The following is a 20262-nucleotide window of genomic DNA, read 5'->3' as shown; positions in this document are numbered from 1 at the left end:
TAATTGCTTTACAATGGTGTGTTAGTTTCTGCTTTATAACAAAGTGAATCAGTTATACATATACATATAATATCCCATATATGTATAACTGATTCACTTTGATGGCACAAAAATTCAGCAATACCTCCACGTTCAGGGTTTTGCTGTGTGGAGCAATACATTCAATGGAGAAAGTAAACACAGGAAGAACTATGGCCACTGTCCATTGACCAGAGATGAGTGATCCTAAGCTAGGGCAGAATCCCATTGACCATGAAGGGGAAAAGGGAAAGTGGTTCATATTTGGTTAGCTGTTGGTACAATGATGGGCACATGCACATCTGTTCTCCACAAGGCCATGGAGTTTCTATGCAGAGCATTGTTCTGCAACCAAACAAGGTTTTCAAGTAGTTCAGGAACCAGACTCAAAGGTCTGGAATTCAAGGAAGATGGATGGGTTAAAGCTAAGGGATCAGGTCTGTGACAGATTCCTGGCAGTTTTAAATTGAAGCCCAGTGGAAGCCTTTGTGTCCTCTGAATATCCGGGAACCTTTGCCACAAATATTTATGGAACCGTCATGCTGTTCTTTAGGCCTGATTATGGCTCTCTATGCTCGGATCAGGAGAACTGAAAGCTGGAATTCTTCCACCTCAGAAATGCACCAAAGCACAGGAAACCAAAGAACGACACAAATCTACAGCCTCATATAAACAGAACTCCTTCCCACATGGGTTTCATTTGAAGAAGACTTCTTCTTACTTAAGCCTCCCCTGAAGAATACCAGTTCCTAATGGAGGAAACATGCCTTCCACTTAATTAGGCCGCTGTCAAAAGTTTTGCTTTCCTCCCTTGACATACTTTTTATTATTCAAGATGCTATAGAAATTAGTTCCAGCTTTTGATCATGAATCCATTCCCCCTACATTCATGGAATGAGCCTGCAATTCCTATAATCTTCATACCAAATGAGGGTATCTTGATACTGATTCTCTGACAAAGAGAATGGTGTTTGGGATCCTGTGATAACGGAGATTCTGCAAATGTTCTTCATCCTGCCCTCTGCTCTGGTTGTCTGCGTGTTGAGTTTTTTAATCGAGCATCTTAATATATCACAAACTGGTCTGAAAAGACTTTAGAGAAATCACACAAATCTGTCACCAGGCCTCTCAGTTGGGTTCACTAAGCTCTCATCTATCCAAACGTCTCAAATATGAGAGATTAAAAGACTTGTGGCACTAAAATCAAATCTGAATCATGAGATTTACTAAATAGGGTGATGTAAATCCAGGACCCTATGGAAGATTCTTTGCAAAATTAGTATTTTATAATATGTCAGCGAAGTAGGGCTTATAGAGCTTGAAAAGTTTATTCTAATATTCATTTAATAATGCCATGTCCAGGTCCCATGCTCAGATATTCTGATTTATTTAATCTGGAGTAGGACTCAAGTGAGTTGTTTTTTTTTTTAAACTCTCAAAGTGATTCTAATGTTCAACAACGCCTGGCCATCTCTGACCCAGTGGTGCTCAAAACTGGGGATGGACAAGAGAATCCCCTAAGGAGCATGATAAAAAAGAAAACTGATGACAGAGCTCCCAGAGCCCACTCCAGACACAGGGAGGCCAGAGTCTCAGGAGACACTTGAGGTGCCCTCCGCTCTGTTTGTTCCCTATTTCCCTATCTAACTTGGAAACTCCTTCAGATCACAGCCCCCTTCTAACCCCGACCCCACTTCTACTGCTGTTCCTCCCCACCATCAGTCCTTGCCCTGGAAGAAGTTCACCATTTTGAGTCATTCAGGGCATGGAGGACACATTTTGGACGAGAACATTGGTAGAATCTCAAGTCAACACAGCCGCAACGTCAGGAGCTTCACTCACCGACTGACATCCTTCTAGTTGCCCATCCACCCAGAGCTCGGCAGGTGGGTCCTCCCTGAAGGTGACAGCACTGTCATCAGGCCCAGAAATCCTACCCGCTTGCACAAACTTCTCACATGGTCAGATGTGCTCAACCACCTTCCTCTCCCCAGGCACTATCCTCTACTATCCTCCAGCCAACGGTGGCGGGAAACTTCGCTGCTTCTGCAACACAGGATTCCATCAAGTCCTATGTTCGGCTTTCCTGGCTGTTGGGGGCACTTAGGAGGCTTTAGCTCCACCCTCAATGATGGGCAATCACCCAGCCATTTGGGCAAGGTGGGTCCTCGCAGTGAGGGGGACAAACATCTTCACTAAGGGCCTCCTCGGTGCAGAGCCCAGGAGGGTGGTGCTGAATGAGACCTGGTCATAAGTGGAGTGATAGAGCCTGGGTCGAGTGGGAGCAGGAAGGGGACCCCCTGAGACCTCAGGGAAGGTTTTGGGGCAGCAGTGATCCTTGATATGAGACTTGAAGGGTAAGAGGATTTGTTCCAGCAAAGTGGTGGGGCAGGACATCAGAGCAAAAGTGACCAAGTAAGAATGGGTCTGGAGGCTTGATTCCATGATGCGGGGTGTGTCGGGAACCATGAGCAGGTGCTCTTGTTCTTCGTGCTGTATCAGGAAAGCCCATCCAGGACTTCTCCAGTTCCCTTTCTTCCTCCAGCTTGAGGATGCCAGCCCAACCACACGCCAAGTCACAAAGCAGTCAGAAGCCTATCTTCCAGGAACCACCTGTACCCTGGGTCTGCTATTCCTACCCTCACTAGTCTCTAACCCCGCCAGCCACCCTTGGCCAACATGGCATCTTTCCCACTTTCCTTTCTCAAAGCCAACTCTGAAAGTATTCCCAATGAAGTATGAATTCTGGATAACGTCTCAACGTTGATCGTGGACCAGACGTAAGCAGAGGGGATAAAGCTCCAGTGGTAGGGTTTCAGGCCTCTGGCAGGGGAGTGAGGAACCGGGAGAGGAGGAAGAAGGACTGCAGGAGCTTCCTGGAGTCTTGAAACAAGACACATGGGCTCTCACCTATCACATCCTATGTGAGGTCCAGCCAGTTCTTACCTCTGCAACATACAAGGACAAGCGTCTATAATGGGTGCCCAGGCCAAAGGGCAGCACTTCTTATTGCAAAACTGCTTTCATTTCCATTCAAAATTCTCTATTTAAAATCACTTTGGGGAGGGTTGGAAGGGCAAGACTTAAAAACAAAAATAACACATTCCTTAATTTGGAAGTGGGAAACTATAGGCATATTAAGTGTTGCCTTTAATATGAGTACTGTGAATTTGGGATAGTTACGTTTTCCTATACGCTGTGCAGTAAGGCCTTAGTCAGAATTTTTGGAGAAGCAGGATGGTCGGGTGAACTGAATGCCTTAGGTAGCCCTTTAAGCAAAAGAGCGTGTAATGAAAAGCAGAGGATCCAGAGTCCTGTGTTCTAGACCTAGTTTTGGCACAAAGAACTGTGTGATCTTGGGCAAGTAATTTCCCCCTCCCTGGGCCTTAGTTTTTTTATTTACAAAGTGGATGAATTAGAAGAGATGATGTTGAAAGATACTCTGAAATATTTCTAAAGTGTGACTGGGAGAAGGAGAATATCACTGAATCGTTTATTTGCAATTAAGAATTCTGATGGTGGGGCTTCCCTGGTGTTGCAGTGGTTGAGAATCTGCCTGCCAATGCAGGGGACACAGGTTCGAGCCCTGGTCTGGGAAGATCCCACATGCCACGGAGCAACTGGGCCCGTGAGCCACAACTACTGAGCCTGCGCGTCTGAAGCCTGTGCTCCGCAACAAGAGAGGCCGCGATAGTGACAGGCCCGCGCACCGCGATGAAGAGTGGCCCCCGCTTGCCACAACTAGAGAAAGCCCTCGCACAGAAACGAAGACCCAACACAGCCAAAAATAAATAAATAAATTTAAAAAAATAATAATAACAAATGTTCAAGTACAAAAAAAAAAAAGAATTCTGATAGTACACCTGAAACTAACACAACATTGTAAATCAACTACAATGGACCTGCGGGGTAGCGGCCAGCACTGTAGGTTGGAGGGCAAATGAAGACATAAAGCAGGAAGCCTCTGTGACCACCTTCAGTGGCTCCTTCAAGGCTCTGCCTTCTCACAGCTTGCCTCTAACATCTCTCCGTAGTATTCTCAGTACATCACCTTCAACAGCAGTTAAAGAAGCATCCCTTTGGGAAGGCTCCCCACACCCACCCTGATCCCTCAAGCTTCATCCAACCCTCTTACGTTTCAGACCCGGCCAGCTGGAGGTCCAAAGACTTCAGATGACTGTCCAAGACACCGACAATCAGTGGGGGTGGAGTCTGCAGTAGAATGGAGATGGCTGAAATCTCAGTCGAAGTCATTAATGTAAGTAATTCAGCCATAACCACCAAAGCCATGAGAACTGAATCCTTTCAAAAGTCATCTTAGAAACGTTCCTGCCAGTCCTCCCTTACCTGTCGTCCTTTGATTCTCTTAAGAGTAAAATGTTGAAGACATGAAAAGAGAAGTTCTGATTATTGTAGGCCACAGATTCTAATCAAGGTTTATTCTGCTTTAATGTGGAGGATTCCCTCAAGGTAAAGACCAGAAGCCAGTCTCACACTGAAGTTCCTGATCCCCCAGGGGGCAGATAGAAGAACAGCTGGATAGCTAAATCCCTCCTCTCCAGAGTCCTTCCTCCCCAGAGGTGATGGGGGAGATTAAGGAGATAACGCAAGTAAAACGCGAGGGCAGGTGCTGGAAGAGTGCGAGCGCTCAATACATCAGCTGTCGTCATTGTCACCCTGCTTTCTGGACCACCTCTCCTTCCTCCTTCTCACACCCCCAGGTCACTAAAGGTCATGGGCCCGGAGGGTCTTCTCTGCCACCATGCAAGACAGAAATGTTCTACTAACCAAGTGCCTTCTGTCCCATGAGCCCACCCTACTCATTTCTTTCAAGCTCCTGCAGAACTTACTGTAAAGTGTCGTTCTGGATGATTATATTTCCTGCTTCAGAGGGGGGCTTTCTACGAACAGCATCCCAGCTACAGACACAGAAACGGAGCCAGGTTTTGCGTCAAGGAGACCTCATTTCATTTTCTCTGCCTTTAAAAACTTCAGTCTGAGCTCGCTCCTGGCTGAGTTATATATTCAAGCTCAAGCCAAGCTATAATTGAAAAGAAGTCTGTCTTTTGTAATTCCCTAGGCCCAAAGGGAAAATGAAAAGCTTTCCCAAATGGCAGACTAAGGCAGGAAATGTTCTATTTATTGTACTCCCATAAAAAAAAAAAAAACCGACCCCAGTAATTATGCCACACACACAATAGTCCAGGTCATCACCCAGGAAGCCACAACCTGAGATAGAGTCTGCGTTTCTCTCCAAAAATGGAATCATTCCAAGACCTACCATACTTATTTATTTTTCACAAGTTCTACAGTTACAAGAGACAGATTGCCCACCCTGCTTTCTGCCTGGCCAGTGGGAGTCAGAAGAATTTTCAGGCTGGTCCCAGATGTTCTGCAAGGTAAATATGCCTTTGAGAAAGTCACTGCCTCAGTGTGGCCTTGTGCATCCTCGCCTATAAGATGAAGGGATGACTGGACAATGTCTAGCTCTGAATTCCCTGCTTCTCTCCATGCTCACTTGTTCAGCATTATTAATTGGGCACCAGGAAGTTAGAAATAACCCTTGCTTGTGAAGAACTATAATGCAAATTCTCCACTTCATGCCTAGGAGAAAACACTGAAAGTGGCCATCATAAAGATAGAAAACTGCCCCAAATAACTCCAAAGTAAGTGAGGTGCAGAAGTTTTCTCTTCTTTCCTTTCTTTTCCTTTCTTTTCCTTTCCTTTCCTTTCCTTTTTTGCAGAAATTTTCTTCTCCTCTACTGGATCTTTTCTGTACATCTCAGAATTTGGTGTGATGCTTCTGGGTACCTCAAGTTCACAAGTACCACAAAACCCCTTGTTTTGGCTTCTGTATCCTAATACTGGGATCCACAGAAAGAATTCCTCCAATCAGCCATTTGGTAGCACAGAAGATGTGAAGACACGTTTCCAGCTCTAACAGAGATCATCCACGGAAGTGTATGTCACTGTAGATAGTCATCAAAGCATACCATTTGTATTTCCGTTTAGTTTGAAGGTACCGAGTAGAATTGTTGCACCTGTGTGTCAAAAATTATACTAATGTCATGTCCTCCACACCCCAACCCCCATCAAACACTATCCACCCTTATAAGCCAGGACAAACCAAAGTCACAACGGCTTCCCTTTACTTGCAAAACCTATCTAAGGAAGGAAGCCTGCTATTGTTGGGCTATGTTTAGACTAGATGATGCTAAGCAATGGCCTGCAGGGATTAATAGCAAATAGTCTTCTAGAGCTTACCTAATGTTTAGGATCAACCCCTTCCAATGATCTTTTGATGGAGGCTCAGAAATGACAAAGACTTTTCAACTTTGCTTCATCTCCCAACTACTGGAAGAGGCTGCTGGAAGCATGATGAAGAAAATTCTGAGGTCTCAGCTAGGATCAGTGGGCAAGAATGTCAGTGTCATTTGGCGATCACGTGTTTTATTGATCATGCTAACATTGGATGGAATTCTGCAGACACTTCCACATGTACGTTTGAAGAGGTAGAAGAAACAGGGCAAAGCTAAAAGAAGAAGCAGCATTTTCCTCTGTGTTCTCCCAGTTGGCTCTTATCACATCTTTCTTTAACGGAATTTCTTTCTGCTAAGTCATAAAACAGACCCTGTTTTATTTTTCTCTTTTCAGTCCCATGATACAGTTAAGGGCCAGATATAACACTCTAGTTGTTCAACATATAGCTTACATGCAAAGACCACAGTCTTGGAGACATACGGTGGGGCTGAAGAGAAACAAGACCTTAGGAACAATATAACATGAGTAGAGTATATGATTATCCAGGACTTTTGCTCTGTCATATTTGCAGTTCTGGAACTAGCTTTGAGCATGGCATTTCTTCTCTCAATTGTTTCTCCCAAAGGGGAATAAAAGATGGCTTGAACTGGCCTCAGAGCTCTCTCCCTCATCTGTCACTGGGGATAAAAACAGCTGCCCGCCTGCTTCAAGTTCTCTGTGAAGTTCAAATGAGATGATGTACATGCAAGTGCCCTGCAAGGAAGGGGCACAAGAAGAACACTATGACCCCACATCTGGTCCTTCATCAGCAATTACAGCTAGACTAGGATGCCCAACAGCTCGACAGTAGGCGAATGAACATGCACCCAACCCTCCACCGAGTCCCAGTAAGAATGTCCTGTCTCTCCCACAGAATTCCCAGCAATGGCCCCGAAGGGAACAACTGTCTTCATAGGAGGGAATTCTAGGCTGTCTACAGCCGTGCTACTCAAAGTTAGGTCCACGGACCAGCAGCAATAGCCTCCTCTAGGAGCTTGGTAGGTATGTAGATTCTCAGGCCCTACCCCAGACCAGCTGAACACGAGTCTCCATTTTCAACAAGATCTCTAGGTGATTTATGCCTATTAGCGTTGGTGAAGGCTGGTCTTCAGAACCTTTGGATGACAAAGACCTCGTAGAGCAACAATGCAAAGACGTTCACGAGGAAAAAAAAATCTCTACTCTTGTATCTAGGAATCTGGCCCTACTGGGTTCTAGAAATGTGAGTGAATCTCAGACGAATTTCCATACCTTGCCCAGAGGAGGGGACCGTGAATGCAAATAGCAATGGCAGCCTGGTGCTGAAAGCGAACACTGCAGCTGAAACTGGAGCCAGGGCTAAATTATTTATTGAAATTCCATGATGTGGCTTGTCCGTCAGGAGCCAGCAGAGCCTAGAGTCACTGAGCCTATCCATCCCATGCAGGCCTGATCCCTGTGAAGCCCCCTGCCTCTTCGCCTGTGGGGACCAGTCAGATGTTGGACCCTCTCCCGAGAGGTTAAGTTATGGAAACCTGACAAGTCGTGGTTTGTGACCTGGGCTTTCTGAAGATGTCACATCAGCGCCCATTGCTGTGAAGTGCAGGCTTCCTGCCTGCCTGCAACCCTTGGGGCATAGAAAGCTCACACAGAGAGGGGCAGAAAAACGAGAAAGCCAGTATGTTGCAGCTTACTCTTAAAAAATAAAATAAAATAGAAAATAAAACAAAACCAAAACAACATTCTCTGTCTCCGGGTTTCTACTTATACAATGGAGAGAAAAGGTTTCTTGGCTAACCAACGTGCCAATGTTTATAAAACAAATTAACCTCTGTCGATAACTTGTCCTTTTATAGTCACGAATATTCGATCCCCCAAAACAAAATACTGTTAACAACATGTCCGTTGATAGCAGAATGGTTGATTACAGGACGACCCGGCCGTGTTTAATGCAATAGCACATGACTAGTAAAAGGAATGAGTTGGAGTCTTAAGTCTTATCCTGGAATATCACGGTGGGGGGAAAAACGCAAGTCCCAAAGTGATGTGAGTAGTATGATCCCTTTTTATTTAAAAACAAAACGCTGTGTTACACATGAACACACACACGGGGCTTTGTTTTTAAGTTAAAAACGTGTATGTGTGTATGTGGTGTGTGTGTGTGTGTGTGTGTGTGTGTGAGAGACAGAGACAATAGACGGAGGGGAGTGGAGGGCAGTACTTAACACCAATAACATCAGCTTTTCTCCAGTAGGAGGCATTTGAGGGGTGGGGAAGGGAGAGTCTTCATATTTTCTTTATGTGGTTTATGTGGTTTCAGATAAGGAAATATCTGAAACCCTTGGGCCGGATATGTTTCAAAATTTTAAATATTTTGGCATGTAGAAAGGTAACAAGATGCATGTAACCTCATCCCATCCTCAGCAGGCTCTGGCACCACCCTGTAATCAAGTCCATTCACATTTCTGCAGCACAGAGTGGGACACATAGAGGCAACAGATAGCCTCCAAAAATTTAGGTCAGTTTTGCCTTCAAATGAATTAGCCACAGATTTGCAAAAGAACTTTCAGGTGTCAGAGCTTTTTGAATTTCAGGATTCTGGATCCGTATATCTCTTTAGGGTCTGACTTGCCACACTGATCGTGTATTTGTAATTTAAACCAATAGAATAAAATAAAAGGGAAGGGACAAAAGAGAAAGGAAAAATAAAGGGGAACCCCCTTTGAAGTACAGTTGGGTACTTGCACTTGTGCCTCCAAAGGGCTCTTAGAACTTGAGAGTGATCCCGTGGACGCAGGTTTGGTGAAACACATGCAGACAGTGGGTTTGTGCATTTGAGACATTCGCAAATTCAAGCCCGCTGGACTGTTGTGTAGCAGATACAGGAGAACACAAAAGAAGATGAAAGAAATAGTTTTAACAAAACAGAAAAAGTAACTTAGGTGCCAGGGAGTAACCATCTCCTAAGATATGGTTCCTGTTATTCAATGTGCAACTGAAACCAAAGCATCTGTGTCAAAGTTAAAATGCACATTGTGTGAGGTCAACAGGGAGCGGCCAACATACGTATCCATGGCAGCCCTGGTGCACCATCAACTTGTTCAGTGATGGTCTCAGATTCTCACTGGGGCAGGTAAGCTTTTGTTTTTTGTGGTTCTCCATCAATCTAGACATTTCTTTTAAAAATATAAGTAGTTATGCTGTTGATCTTTAAAATATCTTCAAAGGTGCCAAGTGTCCAATTATGCCAAATCACAAAGAACAAGACAGTATTTTAACTGTCAGTCTCCAAGCTGTAAGTCCTGGATAACCTAAGCCAGGGCAGTTGGAGCCTTTGTTTCTCTTACTGTGAAATGGGGGTTAGTACCATTCACCACGCTCACCTGGAAGGTAATCAGTAAAATTGAAAGGTGTTTAAAAGCCTTTGGATTAATACATGTTGTAAGTTATAAAAGACCTATTTCTCTACATTATGGAGGTGAAGGATCAGGGCCTGAATGTCACAAAGGGAATACAGATGATCAGTGGTGGTGAAATCACTGGACCAGGAATCAGAGATCCTAGGTCTGGTCGAGATGCTCCCCTAAAAGTGGGAGCTGCTTTCATACCTGCGTCTCTGACACCTGCCCTGTCCATCTTTCAGAGTGACAACAAAGGTCAAATGAGACCATGCAAATGGGAAGGGCCCTGATCACTGGAAGTGGTTCCAGCTTCCAGCTACCTATAAAAAGATGAATATAATAGTAATAATAATAATAATAAAGTTATATATAAGGCAGAATGGAATAAATGGTAAATACAGTCCCACCAATGTGTTCTACGTATCCAGGGGATCAGTGTTTACTTCTGGGAGGGAGATTAGGAAAGTGTCCTTCCATTTTCACCATCTCCTACCTGGATTTATTTTTTGTCTGCTTGCTTGTTAAATGTGTAGGGTGACCAGCCATCCCAGCTTGCCTGAGACACAGGGGATTTCAGAGCCTTCAGGGCTTAAAACTGGGAAAGTCCCTGGCAAACTGGGATGAGTTGCTAACACTACATATGCACATTTCTACTTTCAAAATAGGATTTAAAGGGACATTTAAACATAGATGCTCAATTTAAGAAACTCATTCATACAAAGCCTACGTGTAGACAGAGTTCATTCACTTCAAAGCAGCTTAGAAATTTCAAATAATCCCTTCTTAGCACTTCTGGTCCATCATCCTGCAATTTTATCCTTCATAGGATCAAATCTAGTGATTCTCAGTATTAAGATTGGGAGTTTGGGACTGACATGTACACACTGCTATATTTAAAACAGATAACCAACAAGGACCTACTGTATAGCACAGGGAACTCTGCTCAATATTCTAATAACCTAAATGGAAAAAGAACTTGAAAAAGAATAGATACATGTGTATGTATAAGCGAATCACTTTGCTAAAACCTGAAACTAACACAACATTGTTAATCAACTATACTCCAATATAAAATAAAAATTAAAAAAATAAAAAAGTAAAAGATTTAAAAAAAAATCATTCCAGACCTTGTTTAAATGGGTGATGGACATTGTAGTGGCTCAGACCTATGAGTTTTCCTACAATAACTAGAAGAGATAAAAGACAGCTAGTCAGGAAAACAACAGTAACAGATGGGTATTGTTGATTCTCTCAAGAGGTGGATTTTCTGAGTGCGCCATGTGTATGTGAGGTGCATATTGTATTGCCGTATTCGCTTGACTTTTGACTGAATGGGCAGTGTAGTTCAAACAGATCTGCCCACATATCATAAGAGGAAGTTACTTCCTTTCAGCTTTCTGCTTTGCAAGGAAGCTGTGTTTAAGCTATGTGATGATTGATAATAAATATTTGTAATGAATATTTATTTTAAATAAATAGATTGGGTAATTGTTTTTATTCTACCCTTGAATAACAGGGATTATAGCAACGTCTCCATTCTTCATTTTTGACCGTGTGGCCTTTTGGATTTTGCATCCCTCTTTTCTATGACAGCCCTTCAGGCTTCAGAAAAACCTCATTTTTATCAAATGCCACTGCAAGCTTTACAGAGAGGCATATTGTAATTGTTATCACTTCATGCAAACTATAGTGAATCAAAATGGCTATGCGACTCTTTTGGAAAGATTATCTTCTTGCTGTCATGCCAGCAAACTCCCCCAGATCTGTAGTCCAGCTGACTTTCCTCTGTCATCTGTAAAATTTAAAATAACAGACATATATACTAGAATGTTCTAAGTTGTTTCCTTGGCCCTTTGTAGCCCATATTCAGAACCCTCCGATGACCTTTCACTGATAACAGGATAAAGTCCAGCTCTGTGGGCTGCCTCTCAGGGGGTCCCACTCTCCCTTCCCAGTTTTAGCCATAGTCCCCTTTCAGGACCCCTTCCCTTGCCTCCTCACTCCTCCAGGCAAACTGCTTGCCCACCACCTCTGTTGGACCTGGATTTGCTATAGTTGTACTGTTATCTGTACCCTTTCTCTCTTCTGGATTGCATTTTCCCTACGTTTCCATTTTCAAATACCAACCCCGATCCTACCCTCCCTGGAAAGCTTTTTATGCCCACTCCTAATAGAATTATTTTGTGAATAGTTCATTTCATTCATTCACTAGATACATATTAGGCATCAACAATGTATTATGTACTGTTCTAGGGACAAGGGATGCCCAGTAATTCTCCACTCAGCATCTCTCCCTGTGACTTGCTACAGTGGTGATGTTCTCTGGAAGATGCAAAACATGAGAAGGCAAAATACAACAGTATGTAAGCTCCTGAGCTTTGGAATCTTACTGGGCTTTGCCACTTACTAACTTTGTAATCTTGGGCAAGTTTCCTGGCCTTGGTTTGTTCATCTGTAAAGTGGGAATGCAATGTGGTACACACCTCATAAAGTTGTGGTGAGGATTCAATGAGATAGTTCATGTAAAGCATTTAGGGATAGTTTGTGGTACAAACTGAGAGCTCAATAAACGTTATTTACATCACGTTCTATCTGGTCTGATTCACCCATCCATATCATCTGTGTCTGTGATGCCTTCTTTTCTCTCTGTACCTTCCACACAGAGAAACAGGGCTGGGCCTCGTCTTCACTGTATGATAAAATACTCCTCTCTCCCACTGGGGATTGGTTAATAAGGGGTGGTTCCTCGGAAGTCATTGGAAGTTTTCAAATAAAAATATAAATGGGAGTTCTTAAATATTTTAAACATGTTAATGAAAGACTATTATTTAAACATGCTAATGAAAGGAATTCTAGAAAGTATTTATTCAACAATATTTATTGAAAACTTTTAGAACAGTGGCCCTCAAACTTTAGCATACCTCAGAGTTATCTGGAAGGCTTGTTAAAACACAGTAGGTTTGGAGTGGAGCCCAAGAATTTGCATTTCTAACAAATGCCCAGGGGACGCTTCTGGTCTAACATCCACACTTTGAGAACCTCTGTGCTGGTGCCAGAGAGAGAAAACAATTCAGCCTTCCGAAAAAGTCACCAGCCAAGGTCTGAGGAAAACTCACAGCAGAGTGGGACGAACCCTGGCCTCAGACAACCCGAAGTCTAGCTCTGGTTCCATCCTTCATTGGAATATGACCTTGGACAAGTCATTTACCTCCTCTGAGCCTTGGTTTCCTTATTCATAGAGTTAGGATAAGAATATTCCCTTTATACCTCACAGTGCTGTCAGGACCTGGGACAAATGTAAAGTATTATATGTACGGACTGGAGATCAACTTAAGAGTCATGGGAAACACAAATAACACATGTTGGTGAGGATGTGGAGAAAAGGGAAGCCTTGTACACTGTTGGTGGGAATGTAAATTGGTGCAGCCATTGTGGAAAACAGTATGGAGTTTCCTCAAAAAACTAAAAATAGAACTACCATGTGATCCAGCAACCCCATTCCTGGGAAAAAATAAAAACACTAATTCGAAAAGATACATGCACCCCAATGTTCATTGCAGCATTATTTACAATTGCCAAGATATGGAAGCAACCTAAGTGTCCATCAAAAGATGAATGGATAAAGAAGATGTGCTATATATATATACAATGGAATACTACTCAGACATAAAAAAGAATGAAATCTTGACATTTGCAAAAACATGGATGGACTTGGAGGGCATTATGCTAAGTGAAATAGGTCAGACAGAGAAAGACAAATACTGTATGACATCCCTTATATGTGGAATCTAAAAAATACAACAAACTAGTGAATATAACAAAAAGAAGCAGACTCAGAGATATACAAGACAAACTAATGGTTACCAGTGTGGAGAGGGAAAGGGGGAGGGGCAACATAGGGGTGGGGGAGTGGGAGGTACAAACTACTGGGTATAAGATAGGCTACAAGGATGTACTTACTGTACAACATGGGAAATACAGCCAATATTTTGAGGGGCCATATCTTCCCCCTTTCCCAGTCCAAAATGACCCCTTGAGAGGAAGAGATACCCCCTAAGCAGGTTGCATTCTTTCCCACTTCACTGAAGTATTATTTAGTATCTTAAAGACCCAACTCCTTGAATAGATTCCCCAGTAACTCAAAACCTTAAAGCAGCTTTGAATCAAGAGCTCCTCTGGAAAGGGACATTTAGGGAAGGTGCGCCCAGGGCTACAAGCAATCGGTCTACCCCTCCGGCCTTCTGCCTCCTCTGGAATCACCTTGCACTGCCAATAGTTAATTAAACACTCCTACCGCATAAGATTAGCACCTGTGAAAATCACCCTCACTAAATTACATTTTAATGTCATGGCCTCAGCCTTTGCCAGCTGTCACTAGAAGAAATCATCATACAAAGCTTTCTACTGCATTTACTATTTTTAAAAAGTTGATGACATTATTAAATTCTTCAGTGTTTCCCCACACACAACACATAAAACATCATTTGAGAAATGACCTTAAGACCCAGTGCCACATATAAAAAGACACTTTGTGTTCAGGGGAAATGCAAGTGATATAATGCTGTGAATAAAGCATCCTGCTAAATGTATAGACTATATGATCCCAATATTAAAAAAAAAAAAACTGAAAGAAAGAAACCAAAATGCTATCAGAAATTATCTTTGGGTGGTGGATTATGAGAGATGGTCTATATATTTATCTGTTCCCAATTTTCTTCAAAGAGCATGAATTGCTTTTATAAATAGAAAAAAATTAAATCATTTTTCGAGGTAATGCAGTGGTAGGGAATTTTATTTAGATGGCTTCTTCCACTCTCAAAAAGAGAATTCTATAACTGATTTTGTTTTCTTTCCTCCCCTTGCCTTCCAAGAAGCTCAAAATCGTATTTGAAACACACTCTCAATAGCTATGCTCACTCTGATCGTAGGTTCTTAGAGTCCTTATTTTCATTTTCTATTTTCTTGCAATTTCCTACTATAAGCTTTTACTTACTAGACAAGTAGAACCTTCTTGTCCTATATAATTTCTGAAATTTCTAAACACTCTGGAGTTGAAAAAAATGCAATAGGGAGCCACATCAAACGAAACATTTAATTCAACAAGTTAAATAATGCAGCTTCTAAACACCTGTTCCTTAAAGGCTTATGTTTACAACCAGGGAGAATTTGAAGCAGTGGGCAAATCTGAGTCAATGTTTTTGATTGTCAGAGGCCACAAAGGGTATAACATTCATCTTCTGTACGCGGGTGATACTCAGATGGGGTACAATGAGGGCTCCTCTGACCATGGACTCTGCGGGGCTGCACGTCGCTATGGGTGTTCAGTTTTGATGGCGTCAGCCAAGAGGACCACTCTGAAGGAAGACCTGCTGTCTGATGGAACACAGAGAGCAGTCAAGGGTGACCCTGAGACTTTGTTCTAGGAACCTGGGGGATGGCAAAGCCAACATGAGGGAGCCTGGCCTTGGGGGAAAGTTCAGATGTGAGATGAGGTGGCCACACAACAAGCAGTTTGGAACAATGAACAAACACCAGACCACAAACCCAGCGGTGGGCTCTTGTTCTTGTGCCAGCCCCAGCCTATCCATTTGGGTGCCTTGGGGGAAGTCCCTCCTGCCCCCGCCTGGACCTCAGTTTCCTTATGAGCTGAACTAGTTCATCTCTAACGCTTTTCTGGTTCTTTTGGTGGATGAGTCTATGACATTATACCCATATAACCTCACGAGAGACTGTGCACGTGGAGATGCAGACTTGGGTCCACTCTCTTTGTCTCAGATTGTCTGGCTGCGTAGATGAGTGGTTTTAATAAGAGACATTTAAGAAGGTAATGATTAGCTTTCAGCGCTGACTGGCATTTTTCTCTCTCATTTATCTCAGTCTAAATGACAAGCCATTGGAGTTGGGAAGAACTGAAAAGAATAACGATACATCCAGAAACGGAATAGCCTTGGTAAAAGATAAGAAATAATTCGAGGATAAGGTGAATTACTGAGGCTGGTTGCCTAATTTTATGGGCTGTCCAGGGAAAAGCCTGCACATTCTAGGACAGGGAGAAACATGGAAAAGCAATAAAAGAGAGGAGCTGAGCATCCTTATGGCATATATTCGGTGACAGCCCATAATTCTCAAAAAATCTGCTAAATCTTCAGACCTCTACCCAGGGACTCTCTCACAGCCTGATCGCACCTGATGGAAAGTTCCTGCAGCAGCACAGGAAGGGAGGAGCAAAGGGAATCACCGGGTAAGGCTTTACCGGCATTCTTACTGGGAAGCTGTAAAAAGCCAGACCTTAGGGAGGGGGTGTGTGCAGTCATGCACCGAGCCACCAAAGTGTCACTGAAAGAGTAATGTCCCTCCTACCCTCCTGAGTGGGGGCTGGGCTGGTACATGAAGTCAAGACAGGAAATGTTCTTGCACAGCATGTGGTCCTGTTGCTTTCATCACAGCCCGCTGGGCAGGTGACAGTGGCATCCCCCAGAGCCCAGCTGGGGTCACGCTACTCCCCTACTCAGCTCTCCACAGGGAGTTATGGGATTACGGGGCGGAGGGAGGGTGAAGAGCCACATGGAAGAGTTAGGTATAGACCAGCTGGGACCAAAAGGCAACAAGTAGGTCAAGGTGGGCTGAGGGCATGTCTGATTTAAAAGAGAATACAAATAACTATTCATTCATTCATTCATTTTAATTTATGCATACATGCATTCATTCACCAAACATTTCCTCAGCACCTAATAAGGGCTAAGCCCTGAGTTCGGGGCTAAAATATAGTCTTTCCCAGATAGCTCTGTACCTTCCTCCTCATTCTAAATTAGCCCCCTACTTATTTCCTTCATAGCACCTTATATATATATTTTAAAAAATTTTTTATTGAAGTATAGTTGATGTATATAACATCATGTAAATTACAGGTGTACAATATAGTGATTCACAACTTTAAAGGTTGTACTCTATTTACAGGAGGAAGAGGGGAGAGGGAAATATAAGGGTGGGGGATTAAGAGGTACAAACTATTAGGTATAAAATAAGCTACAAGGATATTTTGTACAACAGGGGGAATATAGCAAATATTTTACAATAACTATAAATGGAGTATAACTTTTTATTTATTTCTTTATGTCCTGTCTCATCCACTAGAATATAAGCCTCATGAAGGCCAGGACCCTGTCTACTTTGTTCACTGCTGTACTCTGGCACCTAGAACAGTGCCAGGCACATAACAGGCCCTCAAAAAACTGCTTTTTGAAGGAATGACTCACAGAGATGAACAGACCTTGGTCCTTCAAGAAGAGATTCTAAGAGAGTGTGGAAAAGCATGTAGTGAGGCAGAAAACAAAAGGGAAAACCAGCACAGAAACTGAATTCCACCACCCTCTCCAAATTTAAAAAGGTACTTGGCATCAAAAAACAAAACAGAGGAATCATCAATGCATTGGTTCCTTGTGTTTGAGGTGAAAGGGTTGAGCAGAATTAAGTCTGCAGTACTTTCCAGGCCTCCTGGTCTGTGATTCTACTGTCTTCATCTAGATGATGCTAACACTCTTTCACGTGGCCCGGGCCATCCTTAGACCCACTGTGCTCGAGCGGAAAGGACACTGGCAGAAATCAGAAGGCCTCTATCAATAAAATGGGGATGACGACGTTTGGACTAAGTGCCCCCCCCACAGTTTTGTTTTGAAGGACACATTAGATAATGTAGTGCCTGTGCTCCATAAACTGTGACATCACGTGTAGACAATCACAATTTGACTGTCACCAAGATGCCTTCCCCTGGGACTCACTGCAGGCAGAGGCCTTTGCTAGGGCTGGTTACTCACAAAATGGGGTTCTAAGAGTGGACTTTTAAGGAAAAAAAATCATGAGGAGCCGAGTGCCTTTGTTTACAGCCATCGCTCAAAACCACTCATGAAGAATTCATTGAGTTTCCCATGATACTTTGTTTTTAAGGGTGAGAAGACCAGGATGCAGGAAATCCTTTCCGTCCACAAACGCTCACTGAGCAGCTCTGGGTCAGGCACTGTCCTAATACAAGGGCAATAAGGTGAATAATCACCATCCTTGACCCCACAACTGCCTCAAGGGCAGACACAGAACATTCAGTCTTTGGTACCATTGGACAAAGCCACCCAAATGATGAAGAGCACCGGCTGGGAGTCAGGAAACCCAGCTTCCAGTCTCACCTTGGCCCATGAGTAGCTGTGTGACCTCAGGCAAGTACAAATCCTGCTCAGCATCAATTCTGATGAAAGGACTTTGTTGCCTTAGAGGGCAGTGGTATCTGCAGTTGGAAAGGGTAGGCATGAATTCAAGGTTTTGGACCATGGTCTCTGGAGTTCCAGTGTTCTGTGGAGGTGCCTCAGGGCCCCTTGGGGTCGGGGGGGAAGGGGAGTCAGAGCTCCCCTCCTTTTATCTTTTTTATATATGAGGTTCCATATATGATTTAGTGAACTCCAAAAAAGTGGAATCCAAAAAAGAATTCCTTGCCACCAGGAAATACTTGAAAAATACTTGAAGCTGCGAGGTCCTTTCTGATTTTTAGAGCTGAGATTTCCTCTGCTCATTCATTGGGTAGAGAACCTCATAAGGATGCAATCTCCTCTACAATCCACAGGTACTGTGGCCAGGAGCTCAAGCATGGATGGCATCGCTTAACTGCTTAGATTACAAAGAGACAGTAACTGTGACCTTGCCCAACATAAGGAGGCTTGTGCAGGGACAGACGACCTGGAGCCATATTGTTTGTGCACAATTTCAGAACAGCATTAACATGACTCATTTTCCATGAACTACTCACACGTATCAGTGGCAGTTGTGTCTTACTTGAAAGTCAGTGTGGCTCCAGTGATGCCATGAAACTGGAGACCTGATACTCTTGCATTGGCAGCCAGTGGAAGATGCTGAGAATAGCAACATGAGTGGTACTGTGGACTTCACCCAAGCATTTGACCCCATTAACCTAGCTGGTATGTGGGAAGCTCTGCAAAAAGTTTGCTTCCTAAAGACATTTACTAACAACGCTTCTCACTCTACAAAACCTGTCCTGATAATGCTCCTGCCAGACATATCCTTCTCAATTCAACATTTAGCACGATCTTCTGCTGCCCTTTGAAGTTAGATACCTGTGGGTGTCCGTATCCACATTTACCTCTTCTGCTGAACTGCAGTCTCCAGTGGAGAAAGGAACATGATGTTTACATCTCTATATTCTCTGCAGTGTTTATTGTTTATTGATTTTAGCTGATGGTAAAAGTTGGTCAGAGAGGGATTATAGAATGCTTTTTTTTTTTTTTTTTTTGATAATCACAACACTACGGTTTTAAAGGGGTGTCTTATTCTGCTTGGGCTACTATACAAAAGACCATAGACTGAGTGGCTTAAACAACATAAACTTGTTTCTCATAGTTCTGGAGGTTGAGAAGCCCAAGATTAAGATGCCAGCTCATATCGTTCCTGGTGAGGGCTCTTTTCCTGGCTTGTAGATGGCCGTCTTCTGACTGTGTCCTTACACAGTGGAGAGATCTCTCTCTTTCTCATTTTGTAAGACCACTAGTCCTATTGGACTTGGGACCCACCCTTATGACCTCACTTCACCATAATTACCTCCTAACAGCCTTATCTCCAAATACAGTCACGTTGTGGGGTTAGGGCTTCAACATATGAATCTGAGGGGGGCACAATTCAGTCCACAACATTCCACACCTAGCCCCCCGAAATACACGTCCTTCTCACATGCAAAATATATTCATTCCACCCCAATGGCTCCAAAAGTCTTAACTTTTTGCAGCATCAACTCTGAAGTCTAAAGTCCAAAGTCTCATCTAAATATCATCTAAATCAGATATGGGCGAGACTCCAGGTATGATTCATCCTAAGGCAAAATTTCTCTTCAGCTGTGAATCTTTGAAACCAGACAAGTTATGTGCTTTCAAAACACAATAGTGGGACAGGCATAGGATAGACATTCCCATTCCAAAAAGGGAGAAATACAAAAGAAGAAAGGATGACAGGTCCCAAGCAAGTCCCAAACCTAGCAAAGCAAACTCAGCTAGATCTCAAGTCTCAAGAGTAAACCTCTTTAGCTCGATGTCCTGCCTTTCAAACCCACTGGGGCCACAGTCTTGCCCCCACGGCTCTGGGAAGCCTCCCTCCCAAGGCTCTGCAGGGCGATTTCACCACCACAGCTCTGGCTGGAGGCTGTCTGACCTGCAATGACTTGGGAAGAAAGCTTAAAGGCCAGTCTCAGTCCGTAGGGCCCTGGCTGTGAGTTCAGAGGTAGCAGCATGAATCTCCGACCCACCTGGGTAGAACTGCTTTGCAGTCTGGAGGTGCTGATGTGCATGGGGGACTTGGTCTGCCTTCCTAGGCTGCATTTGACATTCATTTGAACTTGTTTCATTCCGTCAAAATGTCGGGAGGAAGAGGGTATATAAGTATGATTGGCTTTAATGCTGAATACTCTCCCTGCCCCCATGGATGTTTTCCAGGTGTCATTTTACATGAACTGTGTCCCCACTCCTGACTGTCATCATAAGACCTCAGAGACCCCCTTCCAGGTTCTCCTGCAAGT

At 43.5% G+C, this 20262-nt stretch overlaps 1 protein-coding gene across 2 annotated transcripts in view; it reads right to left on the bottom strand.

Annotated features, from left to right (window-relative positions):
* LOC309637613 (chloride intracellular channel protein 5) overlaps positions 1 to 20262 on the bottom strand; it is a 112344-nt gene that overhangs the window by 68502 nt on the left and 23580 nt on the right. Inside the window, exon 1 of one of the 2 annotated variants that reach the window (XM_082412511.1) lies at positions 17876 to 17895. The exons of the other annotated variant lie outside the window; for it this stretch is intronic. The gene's annotated coding sequence lies outside the window, so the exon portion shown is untranslated. Of the gene's footprint in view, positions 1 to 17875; positions 17896 to 20262 lie in introns of those variants that run through there. 2 annotated transcript variants of the gene reach the window in all.

This window comes from Balaenoptera physalus, assembly GCF_965194825.1.
Source record: "Balaenoptera physalus genome assembly, chromosome: 11".
Lineage (NCBI taxonomy): Eukaryota > Metazoa > Chordata > Mammalia > Artiodactyla > Balaenopteridae > Balaenoptera > Balaenoptera physalus.
Note: the sequence above shows the minus strand (reverse complement) of the source record. Positions and strands in the feature narration are given on the sequence as shown.